This window comes from Nelumbo lutea, chromosome 3, assembly GCF_056320005.1.
Source record: "Nelumbo lutea isolate HS-2025 chromosome 3, American lotus-T2T, whole genome shotgun sequence".
NCBI lineage: Eukaryota > Viridiplantae > Streptophyta > Magnoliopsida > Proteales > Nelumbonaceae > Nelumbo > Nelumbo lutea.
In genome coordinates, this window is record NC_142686.1 from 108,817,323 (window position 1) to 108,828,626 (window position 11,304).

General features: G+C 43.8%; 1 pseudogene; it reads left to right on the forward strand.

The window, feature by feature from the left end:
- Positions 1-9,939: 9,939 nt before the first annotated feature.
- On the forward strand, positions 9,940-10,769 carry LOC148867516 (phytochromobilin:ferredoxin oxidoreductase, chloroplastic pseudogene; annotated as a pseudogene).
- The last annotated feature ends 535 nt before the right edge of the window (positions 10,770-11,304 follow it).

Below are 11,304 nucleotides of genomic sequence, written 5' to 3' on the forward strand. Positions count from 1 at the left end.
CAAATTCTGCGTCAGTATAACATGAGACTAAACCCAAACAAGTGTGTATTCGGTGTCACCTCGGGTAAGTTCCTAGGGTACATTGTCAACCGGCGCGGCCTTGAGGCCAACCCGGACAAAATAAAGGCCATCCTTGATATGAGACCACATCGGAAAGTAAAAGAAGTTCAAAGGCTAAACGGTCGCATAGCCACCCTGACCCACTTCATGTCCAAGTCGGCAGACCTCTGCCTGCCTTTCTTCAAGGCAATCAAAGGCAAAGGGTTCGAATGGACCCGAGATTGCCAGCTCACGTTCGACGAGCTAAAGACTTACCTCGCCACCGTACCGACCTTAGCCAGACCCGAGGAGGGCGAGGTCCTAGAATTGTACCTCTCGACGAGCGACGAAGTGGTCGGTTCGGTATTAGTAAAACAAGTAGATCGAGTCCAGCGGTCCATCTATTATGTTAGTAAAATTCTGCAGGGAGCAGAAACAAGGTACCCGCAGATTGAAAAAATTGCCTACGCACTGGTGATATCAGCTCGGAAACTCCGCCTGTACTTCCAAGCTCACACCGTCGTTGTCTTAACCGACAAACCCCTAAGACAAGTTTTGCTGAAGCCTGAGGTCTCCGGTAGGCTGACGAAATAGGCCATCAAACTCAGCGAGTACGATCTCCAGTACAAACCCCAGACCGCAATTAAGGCCCAAGCTTTGGTAGATTTTATCACCGAGTGCACTTTCAGCCACGAAGCCCTACAGGTCGAGCCCAAGGTCCCCAGTTTGGGTGAACCCGAAACTCCCGAGCCAATAAAGTCCGAACCCCGTGAAGTAGCAGCAAGTGTGGCATCTCTCCTAGTCAGGCGAAATGCGAACTGGGATGAGGAGCCCTGGATCCTTCACGTGGATGGTTCCTCGAACCAGCAAGGCAGTGGGGCTGGAATAGTCTTATGCGGCCCGGGTGGCACAAAATTAGAGTACGCACTACGCTTTGAGTTCATGGCATCCAACAACGAGGCAGAGTACGAAGCACTAATAGCTGGGCTGGACCTAGCGCGAAAGGTGAAGGCAAAGCACCTGGTCATCTGCAGCGATTCCCAGCTCGTGGTCAACCAAGTTACGGGCGAGTATGAAGCACGCAAGCTCTCCATGATCACATATTTGGCGAAAGTAAAAGACGCCCTGCTCAACTTCCAATCACACTTCATCAGGCAAATCCCGAGGTCAGAGAACACTGAGGCCGACGCTCTGTCCCGGTTACATAGAGGACTTACCTCGTCCTAGTATTCTCGGGGGGGTAGAGGAGGTCGCTCCCATCCTGGAAGCAGAGCTGAGCTGGATCGACCCACTCGCGAGCTTCTTGATAGACGGAACCCTCCCTGCAGAACGCAATGCGGCCAAGAGGGTGCAGCGCCAGGCAGCCAAATACGACATAATAGACGAACGGTTATACCGACGGTCCTACACGCTCCCCTACTTGCGTTGCCTGTGACCAGTCAAAGCCGAGTTCGTACTCCGCGACACTCATGTAGGCCTGTGCGGCAGACACTTGAGGGGCAGAGCACTCGCCCAAAAAGCACTCCGACAAGGATACTACTGGCCAACGATGAAGGCAGAAGTTGTCGAGCTCGTCAGAAAATGCGACAAGTGTCAGAAGCACGCCAATCTCCACCATCAGCCTGCCTCCGACCTCAAATACCTCGCCAGCCCATGGTCCTTTGCACAATGGGGCATCGACCTCCTAGGACCATTCCCACCAGCAACAGGCGGAAGAAAATTCCTAGTTGTTGCAGTAGACTACCTTACGAAGTGGATAGAAGCCGAACCTCTGGCAATTGTTACGGCCCGAAACATACAGAACTTCTTTTGGAAGAATATAGTATGTCGTTTTGGGTTACCTCGGGTACTAATTTCTGACAACGGCAAGCAGTTCGAGGATATCAAGTTCCAAGAGTGGTGCCAGAACATGGGGATTCGGCAAAACTTTACATCAGTCGTGCACCCGTAGGAAAATGGTCAGACGGAAGTAATGAACAGAGCCATCCTGCGCAGACTGAAAGCACGTCTGGATCGAGCTAAGGGATTGTGGGCCGAAGAGCTACCAAGTGTCTTGTGGGCTCACCGAACTACAGAAAAAACCGCCACGGGAGAAACCCCCTTCAACCTCATCTACGGCACTGAAACAGTGATCCCGACGGAAATCGAAGTACCAACATTGCAACTAGAAACATACGACGATCGGACAAACGGAGATGAGTTACGCACCAACCTTGACCTACTGGACGAGGTAAGGGACCTTGCGCACATCCGGATAGTGGCTTACCAGCAATAGGTAGCTCGCTACTACAATGCCAGAGTAAAGCAACGAAGCTTCCGAGTTGGCGACTTGGTCCTTCGTAAGATTATGGTGTCCGAACCCGGCATGGGCAAACTTGAACCAAACTGGGAAGGGCCCTATAAAGTAAAGAGAGCGCTCGGGGGGGCATACGAACTCGAAACTTTGGAAGGCAAACAAGTACCTCGAGCGTGGAACATCGTGAACCTAAGGTGATACGACCTATAAACCGCCAAGCGAGGTGGACGAAATCAGGTCCTATGGGACACGGTGCAAGCCAAAAACCTCGGCGTAAACAAGCAAAGAAAAGGGCATATTATCAACCTGGCAAAAAAAAAACATCTCGTTGCAAAAGCCTCCACGACAAAACAGGTCACGGAAGTATAATAACCCAGACAAGAAAAGTGGCATATTATCAGCTAGACAAAGAATCAATTCAGGACAAAGGAACACTTGGGCAAAAAGATTACCTATTCTGTTGCAAGAAACAGGAGTACATTGGCCATTAGAAGGCACTTCAAAAAAAAAAAAAGATTATCTTTACATGCCTGGAGCTACTTCTTCGCCATCAGAAGGCACTTCAACAACACCTGAAGGCCCTACCTCTCCTTCAGAGTCTGGCTCGCCATCATCAGCATTGGCCATCTCCTGAGTTATGCGCGATGTGGATATGGCACTAACATCGAGGTCGGGGTACGTGTTCCGGATCATCCACCGGCTCAGTTTGAACCCCCTTCTGTAAGAATCCACCATCAGATCATCAAAACGCGGAGAGGCATTGTAGTCTTCAACGGCCTTCTTCTTGGCGTCTTCAATGCCTTGGGAAAAAATCTGTGTTTTCTCCCTAATGTCCTCTTGAAGATACTCGACTTGATGCTGCAAATCCAACTTCAAGTCTGCCATGTGCTTGACAATGACCCCCATGGCCTCGGCATCATGCTGAGACCTCGCCTGCCTGGCCATTGCAACGCGAGCAGCCTCTTCGGCAGCATAAGCTGCAACCTCAGCAACTCGGGTATTCGCCTCTGCAGCACGGAAAGCCTCTTCAGCAGCATGAGCGGCAGCCTCAGCAGCTCGCGCCTGTCGCGAGCTCCTCTCCACTTGGGCTGCTAAGGCATGAATTGAAGAATTCACCTACCAAAAGAAACAAGTGAGCAATGACAGCAAAAGCGACAGAAAATGAAAAAGGCAAACGAAATCTGACTTACCACCATAGCATGTGTTACGACGCGGCAGGCGACCTGGTTCAAAGGAAGATCGGTCCACGCCGCGATCTCCTCTGGGAAAGTAGCTTCCCTACTCTTCTGAAGAGCGTAGTTTAGCGTCAACACGCTCCTGAACTCCCCTTGAGCTCTCGAACCCGAGGGCCCAGGCCGCGTATAAGCGGACCCAGAGTGAGCAGGTGCACTTGAGTATGCAGGAGCGCCCGTATAGGTGGTCTCAGCGTAAGGCGCCCCAACAGCTTCATGAATCGGAGTCACCTCGGGCTCCCTGGGCAGATCCTCCGGCGTATTGTCTGGAACTTGAGGCTCCTCTTCCGGGGGCAGCTCGGTACGAGTTCGCTTGGCGACTCGCTTCCTCCTCTTCATACCTTGGTACAGACGCCCCCCACGAGTTCTCTCCACGTCCATCACACTTGTAGAAACGAGTTCGATATCAGAAAAAATAAAGGAACAAGGCAACAAGAAACCGCAATACTAGAAACCTACCCGAACTCAGGCCGGCCGCAATAAGCTTGACCTCCGTTAAGTAGTGATGGCACTTTAAACCTTTCCGTGCCCATTGTCGGAGGCCCTTCACCGTCTCTTTGTCGAGAGTAACACCTAATTCAGGAGCGGTCTCACCCCACCCGGTCTGAAAGGGCCATCCTTGTGCACTTCACACACCAAAGTAGTCCCGCTTCCACGTCGGGACCTTATTAGGAAGATCGTGCAGAAGCTTAAAGCCCGGGCGAGGAGAAAGGTAATACGCCCGTCTTCCCCCAGGAAGAGAACCCACCTGTCTCTTGAGCATCAAGATGGAGGAGAATATCTCTAAATCTAAATGGAAATTCTGCTCGCAAAAAAGGGAGATTGTCCCCACCAAGTTCCGAATAGAGTTCGGATGAAGTTGGCCAATGGTGACACTGAAATGGTTTATGACTTCGACGAGAAGGGGGTGGAAAGGAAGTCGCAACCCCACAGCGAGCTGCTCTTGAAAAATCACGATCTCATCAGGACCGTGTTCCCAAGGAAAGCTAACCGATGGAATAAAATATGTATACCCCCCAGGCAGATTGTAAGACATAAGTATAGATTGAAGCCCCTTGGGCGTCATGGTCGAGGGACCAAACCTGTCGAGCGTCTAACCTTGGCAAGAGGTAGACGCCAAACTGCCCGAAGCGACTCGGCCTACTGGTTCATAGTCCTCGAATTCCACCTCAGGATCACTGCGGCAGTCGGGGGATACGACTCGGTTTGTAGAACCTACGTCAGTCCTACTTGAAGAGTCGTCTGAGCTATCAAAGCTAGACATTGAGGAAAAGAGGTGGATTAAGGAAAGTACTCACCGAAAGAAAGTTTTGAAGGCTCCGGAGACGGGAACAAGCCAAAGAAACCTTGGAGGCTATGTAACCAACCTAGGCGCGAGCTGAAAAAACTTGGACGGGAGCTGAAAAGTTGGACGCGAGCTCAATAGGCAAACCGCAGAAGTGACAAATCGACTGGGGTCCCCCACTATTTATAGCTACAGTAACCAAGAACCGATCGTACAGATCAAAGACGATCCGACGGCCCACATTCGTGCTGGTCGCACGTCCCCTGAGGTCGAGACGTGATTGGCGCACGTCCTTCCGAAAAAAGTGAAACGTCGGCGCACGTCTTTTTGAAACCAACGTCGCGCTGACACACGTCTTTCTAAAACTGACCGTGCCGCACGTCTCCCTGACAAATGCCAGCGCACGTCCAGCAGTGGCACGCTTTTTTCAAGTTTGAATGACCCACTGTCACGTCCCAGCGGCGCGAATTTTTGAAATTCAAAACGTGCGCGGTCAACCATCAACATTTATTAGGCACGTTTCCCCCCTTCTCAGAAACCGAAGAACCCTCGCAAAAGCAACTCGCGCATTCAAGGTTCAAAGGATGGGACAAATCCACCTACTACCTCGCAAAACTCCCCGCGCCAGGGCAAGACCCTTGCACGAGGAGTGGGGGGCAATTGATGAAGGAAGATTTGGCCCGACCTCACAGTTATGCGACACGTGGCAAAAACAACAGCTCGGCACAAAAGCGAGCCTAAGGCGCGAACACCAAGGGGAGACACCAGCGGACCGAACTCCCTACTGGGGGCCCGAACTCACCCTTGGCCCCAAACCAGAAAGTAATTCGAACTGGCCTACCTTGTAATAGTTCGGGATACACTTCACCGAACTGGCCAACCTTGTAATAGTTCGGGATACACTTCACCGAGCTGGCCAACCTTGCAACAGTTCGGGATTCACCTCACCGAACTGGCCAACCTTGTAACAGTTCGGGGTACACCTCGCCGAACTAGCCAACCTTGTAACAGTTCGGGGTACACCTCGCCGAACTAGCCAATCTTGTAACAGTTCGGGGTACATCTCGCCGAACTGGCCAACCTTGTAACAGTTCGGGGTACACCTCGCCGAATTGGCCCGCCCTTTACATACCTCCGAACTCAAGGCTTCGCCTCGCTCACCACTCTGCGTCACCTTCCGAGCACCAAAACCAAACAAATCGTACCATGCCTGACACTGAGGAAGTCCATACCCGAGGGCGCTGCACCGGACTGACTTGGGATCTGACGCTTGACGACCGCACTCTAAACGGCCACCTGCCACCGCCACCCGACACCCGACACTGCCATCTCCAGTTAGAGAGACGATTAGGCAGTGAGGTTTTGTCCCAGCAGAAAGGACAGCCGCCGAATTGACAAACGCAAGGGTAATCGTACCCGACCTGACAAGGGCCTCGGAGCGAGTGCGCGAAGTGATTATAAAACCCCCTGCCCCCAACAAACAATGTATGTGAACTTTGCGCTATCTGGTCTACAATTTGCCTTTGAGAGATTACTGACTTGAGCTTCGGAGTTATCACACCGGGTTCCCCCCCGGAGCTCTCATCTTCCCCGTTTCAGGTCCCTCGACGCTCCAATTCAGAGGCGAGTTTGTTTTCAGCTAAGACTGGCCGGATTGCGCTCCATCAGGAACTGATAGTGATATCTAATCAAGAACGGGGATAAGGATGAGGAGTGAATTCCCCACCTAGCCCCAACCCTAATTATTTATATTAATTTTTTTTAAGTAAATCTATTTTTGAAAAAATAATTTTTATTTAAATTTTCGAAAATATGGTTTCCGGTGAACAACCTTTCTTCCATCACAGATAAAGGATGAAGGGCCATTTTTTTATCTCTGATGAGGATCGGGTCAGGGAGAGGGATTTGTTTCAAAGTTGGAATCGAAGACGAGAAATATTGTCCTCGCCCCAAATCTACAGTCTTGCAGTAACTTTGGTAATTAGAAATTCGCTCTCAAAAACCAACAAATTGAACATTTTGCTGGTAAAATCATGGAAGATAAAATGCATGAAACCATGGGAAGGGGAGGACACAAAAACACGGGAATAAATACTATAATTAAAGCATTAACCAAAATGGAAAATAAGTATTCTTTATGGAGTTGATGTAGAGAGAGAGAGACCAGTTCAATAAAGATTTCAGTAAATTAAATTTGATAAATAAAGTGAGTAACATATAATTGTAGTATAAAGGTATTTATTTTTCTGTCTTGTCCTCACTATGCCAATAGACTCTGAAGACCCGGAACTGATTATTTGTGTTGAGATGTTATTACTATATATAAACCCTAGGGTTATTTATTTAAGTTTTCAAAATATTATAATCTTTCTTTATTTATTTTAAAAACAATAAAGTGGACCCAAATTAAATCTGGTATGTTGGATCTCGGATTTCAAGTTTCATCAATCAGATTGATTTGGATGTCCAATACCAATTGTTCTGAGTTTGCTTTTTCTAAGAGAGGCTTTCAGCTATAGAGTTTTCTCCCTGGTTTATTATGAAAACAAGATTCTATAGATATCATCCTTAATGGTTTTAGTTTTGAGGGCCGTTTGGTTTATGGTCAGAGTTGGAATCGGAAACAAAATCCATTGGAATTAAAATTGGAATTATCTATTCTTATAATATGTTTGATTCAAACAGAAATGAGAATGAAAATTAAAATCAGCTGAAATGGGATTTTATTCTCAAGAAAGGGGAGGGAATGGTCATTCCCTTAAATGAGAGAATGTCATTCCACCTGCAGAAATAAAAATGAGATTCCAATTCTTCCACCAAACACTTATCATTCCAATTCCGATTTCAGACTCATAATCTTGTAAACCAAACAGGCCTATATATATATAAGCGAATTTTAATAAACAAGAAGCAGTGCAACTTGGGAAGTCAGATTTCCATTTTTTTAAACTAATCCATGAGGAAGCAGAAAAACATCGTTAGTTTTCTCTGTAAGATATGTTTTCAAATGCTGCAACTGACTCTTCACCATGCACCACTTCCAGTATTCTTCTAATATTTGATACGGATAACGATGCTCCAGTTCCTATGTAATCAGTTTTTCTTTAAAAATCTGCTTAGGGACGTGTACCATCGAGTTATTTTTATTTTTTTAAAGCCCGTAGGCAGATTCATCGCAACTTATCATTCAACAATACATGTATTAACAATTCAGGGGGCGAAGACCAAGAGATTGTTCCAGAGACATTACAAGCATGCTTGGCCAGAGAATGGGCTTCTATGAGTATGAGAGATGCTGATATGGGGGTTGATGTGAAGAATTGAAGAATCCTGGAATCGGCGATAACTGTGCAAATCTGCCATGGAACCTCAATCTGAGGGTCTAACAGGAGGTTTGTGATCTTTTGAGCGTTCCCCCTTGAGAATGAAGTGAGTGATTTTCAGATCCAATCAAGGTTTAAATTATCGACATGCCCGATATGTCGGTAGGGGCGTATCGGGAAATATTGGTAGTATTTTTTGTTCTTTTTTTTATTTTTTTCAAAACCAGTTCAGGGGGGCTGGTTTTGAAAAAAAAAACCAGCCCCCCTGAATACTCTGGCTTGTTTATGTTGGACCAAATTTTTAACATCTGAAATGTATTGTTTTTACTATTTTACCTCTAGAATAGACTATTTGGTAAATTTAAGCTCAATTTATACTATTTCATATAAAATAATTTATCAAATTCAAAAATAATATTGAAATCATACAAAAAAATTAATAAAATAGATAATAATTACAAAAAATAAAAAACGTAATTAAATCAATAAAAAATAATTACTCACTATTAAAAAATAATAAAATAATTAAAATTTAATAAAAATTAATAGTTATAATAATATTGATCTAACACGAAAAAAATAATTAAATACATAATAATTACGAAAAATAATTAATAATTAATAAATAACATAATTAAATTAATAAAAAACAATTACTCACTATTAAAAAATAATAAAATTATTAAAATTTAATAAAAAATAATAGTTATAATAATATTTAACTAACACAAATAAAAAATAATTAAATACATAATAATTACGAAAAATAATTAATAATTAATAATGTGGCTGATTTCATCTTGAATGTTTGATTTCTGGTTAGTAAATCTTTCCCAAGCATGCTTGAAATTTTCCCTGTGAAGTAATTACCTTAAGATTTTAATATAGGTGGGAAGAAGCCACAATTGTCACAGTGCAATCAAATTCATTTCAGGCATAGTTGGGAGAGAAATTATTGTTAGAGACAACAATTGGTTTCATCGGTTTAGGGACAACCAATGTTCTTGTAGAGATTATTGGTAATAAGGTAATTTCTAATTGTCACAGTGCAGTTATGCTGTTAGTACAATCGGTTTCATCGGTTCATTTGCTCCAGAAACAAAGATTTCCTAAGATGAGCATGAACCTCTTTTCTGAGTGAGTGAAGTACGTAAGAATGATTATTATATTGACCACCTTATAAACTAGAGATACAGTAGTCTGGAAGCCTATTGCAGCTAGAGCTAGGTTCTGCAAGTAATTAGTTATATCAAAGTTGTATTTGTGTTAATGTTAGAAACCAGATTAACCTTTTGAAACCCTTTTGCTTTTGCTTCCATATGCAGGTAATGGCTTGGAAGCTCCAAAGGTACTACAAAGTTAGAGGAGGCCGTCTCCACAACCTCTGGAGGCAGGGTGGGATTGGATGATTCAATGAACTGGTTATAACCTGGCAAAGGAGGGCAGTACATTGATCAAGAAAAAAAACCTGGCAAAGGAGGTCCGTAGAGAGAAAAAGAAAGCTTGATGGAAAAATACTTTGGAAGTTTTGTGAAATTGGTTTACAGTTTCCTTCGGGTTTCTGTTCTATCAAACCAAACAAGGTAATTCATAATTTAATCAAGTATACATGGGAATAATACTTTAATGTCAAAGTCCTACCGAATTTTGATAGAGTGGCAACAGAACACCACTATAACAGATCCTAAACCAGACTTGTCCATGGGAATCATTCTCTTAACTACAGCATGAGATCAAGCTGCTGTACATAAGAAACAACAAAACATGAGAAAAAACAGAAATGGGGTCCACCAACAAAGTCACTTGCTCAATCAATGAGAGAGAGAGAGAGGAATCATCAAAGAAGAAGTCATTTTAAAAGGGCATATATTATTACATTAAAGAGAATAAAGAAAAGAATAAAAAATGCAGAGAGAAGCTAAGAAGAGTAAAGGATAAGCATGATAGAGTTCAGTTCCACCTCCAAAAAGAGAACTTGGGGCCCTTGTGCTACTGTTGGGGGTCACTGTTTATGAGTATCTATCTCTCTTGGAACTCTAGTGCTATGTTTTGATCTACCTATTCTGGTCTTGTGGTTTGTGATTAACCTTCGCCTTTACAGGAGAAATTCAATTCCATGAGGGCCATTGATGGAAAAACAGAGCTACAGATGCTACCTTTTCAAGCTCCCAATATCAGACTCCTAAGCAGTCAGCATTGAAGAGAGTGAAACAATGCAGGTTTTGGATCTTGCTGTTTTACCTGAACCTGAGTTTGATCTACCTATATTTTGTGCCAACCTTTTCACCGCAGCTAACATGAATACAGTTGTCTTGGACCTTAATCCTCTGTACGGTGTTATGAGTCACAGTGATTACAAACAGAAGTACTAAAAAACTTAATGCCTCTTGGTCTCCAGTATTACCAATATTTTACCATGGGGAGGGAAGATTACAAGTGAGTCATTGAGATTTTTCTCACCAATTGTGATATGGACCAGGTTCACATCAAGCCAAGACAAACATAATATTTTATATTCTGCATTCATGGACTACTACAAGGAGTGGCTTGATTTGATGGACCAAGGGGACCTGGAACATCGAACATCGACTTGATACTATATGTTAAATAATAAAAATATATTTTATTTAATATATATAATATTTTTTCTTTGTTGTTCTTCAATTTTTTTTAAGTAATAATGAGATATTTATTATTTTTGAGTTTTGAAGGTTTTTAATATAAATAAAACACTTTTTATTGAATAAGAAAGAAAAAACTTTTTGACTGGGCTCGGGCCTAGGCTTCGGGCTTTATATGAGGGTCGGGCTCGGGCTCAATACTTGGGCTTGAGTGTATTTTGTTGATACATGTACAAAGCCCGGCTCGACCCATCAACAGGTCTAAGTCTATCTAATGGATCCAAACTGACCGAACCAATTATAACAGTTCTAGTTCTATGATTTTGTCTTTATTAATGGTAGGGCTTATTTTGGTTCTTGTCTGTTCAAAACTAATTCAAACCCAAATATATATATATATATACATTTGATTTTTTTTATAATTTTTATCATATGTTTATGTTTGAAATGTAAATTTGATAGATAATAAATAAGATAATATTATTTTAATAGTCTTTGTTGTCTTGTG